We start from the raw sequence: 2070 nt of genomic DNA, 5'->3' as shown, positions 1-2070 counted from the left end.
TGAAGAAAATCACCCCTCCTAAGTTCGATGGGAGGCAGATTGGTGAAGGGGCTGAGAATTGGCTAAATGAAATGGAGAAATATTTTGAGCTAAGAGATTTCAGCGAAACAACTAAGGCTTTATGGGGCTCCTATCAACTCACAGGGGAGGCGGCTAGTTGGTGGACCAACACCAAGGAACAAAATGGGTATAACAGGGATACAATCACATGGGATCAATTTGTTCACCATTTTCGAGATAGGTGGCTCCCTCAATTGTTCTTCGATGAGAAAGTGACAGAATTCCATAATCTACGTCAAGGGTCCCTATCCGTTCAACAATATTGGGATAAGTTCGCCAAGTTGCTTAAGTATGTGCCTATGTACCAAAGGGATGAAGAAGGCCAAGCAAGGAAATTCATTTTGGGGCTGAATACCAACATAGGGGCAGAGGTTGATATGCATGGACCCAGAAATATGAATGAAGTACTTGAAAAGTCCCTAAGGAAAGAGAGGAAGATTCAAACACTAGCAGGACGGAACTATAATGGGAACCACTCATTTAAAAGGAAGCAAGAATTCAATGGAAACACTAATTTCAACAAGGGTCAAAGGAATAACTCTTCCGAAAGGAGACCACCGCCTAATCAATATCAGAGGAATGGAAATGATAATAACAAGGGTAATAATAACAGGGGCAATGATAACAGGGGCAATAATAACAGGGGCAATGATAACAGGGGCAACTATAACAGGAATGACCAGCAGAACAGGATAACTTATCCACCCAGGGGAAATGAAACAAGGAATGATCCCCCTAGAAATCAAGGTAGGAGAGGTCCCCCAGGCGGATGCTTTATGTGCGGGGAAAACCACTTTGCTAGAGATTGCCCCAGGATGCAAGGACAAATTAGAGCCAATCAACCCCAACAAGGGCCCCAACAGAGGATTCATGCAGCAGTTAGGAACCAAAGAAGAAGATACCAGAATGTTCCCATGGAAACTACAGGTACACTATTTGAACAACCAATATCAATTCTAATTGACACTGGATCATCTGAATGTTTCATATCACCTGAATTAGTGAACAAATATGCATTAAAAGTTAATCAAATGGAGTCATCATGGATGGTTCAATATGGGGATAAGGCAACTAGAGAAGTAACTAAGTGTTTACCAAGGGCAAAGGTACAATTCCCTGAGTTCGAAACAAGGGTAGATCTCTATGTGGCACCCTTAGGATTATATGATGTAATTATGGGAATGAGTTGGTTAGCAGACCATCAAGCTAATGTAGATTGTTATAGCAAAATTGTTGAATGTTTGGATGATGGGGGGAAAAGGGTCAAAATCCAAGGAAAGTTTAAACCCATTAATATAGAAACTATCTCAGCAATGCAATTAAAGAAGGAAAGGAGAAGAGGAGGACAAATCTTTATGGTCGAAATTGATGAAGGAAAGGAGGAAAATACACCAACATTTGAAAATACCCCTTTCTTAAAGGAGTTTAAGGATGTTTTTCCAGAAGAACTACCCGGCTTACCCCCTAAGAGAAAGTTTGACTTTTCTATCGAAGTACTCCTAGGAGCTGAACCAGTATCAAAGGCACCTTACCGAATGAACACAACCGAATTACAAGAGCTCAAAATGCAATTAGAGGAACTCTTAGCTAAGGGATTAATAAGGCCAAGTGTATCACCATGGGGAGCGCCAGTTTTATTTGTTAAGAAGAAGGATGGAACCTTAAGGCTATGCATCGACTATAGAATGTTGAACAAAGTCACCATAAAGAATAGGTATCCCTTACCTCGCATAGAGGACCTTTTTGACCAAATGAAAGGAGCGGCAGTTTTCTCGAAAATAGATCTTTGGTCAGGGTATCATCAACTCAGAATTAAGGAAGAAGACATTCCGAAGACAGCTTTCAGGATGAGATATGGACATTATGAATTCACAGTAGTTCCTTTTGGAGTAACTAATGCCCCAGCCGCATTCATGAACCTGATGAATAGTGTATTCCATGACTACTTGGATAAGTTTGTTTTGGTATTTTTGGATGACATATTGATTTATTCTAGAAATGAAGAGGAAC

Source organism: Cryptomeria japonica, chromosome 2 (assembly GCF_030272615.1).
Source record: "Cryptomeria japonica chromosome 2, Sugi_1.0, whole genome shotgun sequence".
NCBI lineage: Eukaryota > Viridiplantae > Streptophyta > Pinopsida > Cupressales > Cupressaceae > Cryptomeria > Cryptomeria japonica.
The sequence above is the reverse complement of the archived record's forward strand: the minus strand, read 5'-3'. Positions refer to the sequence as shown.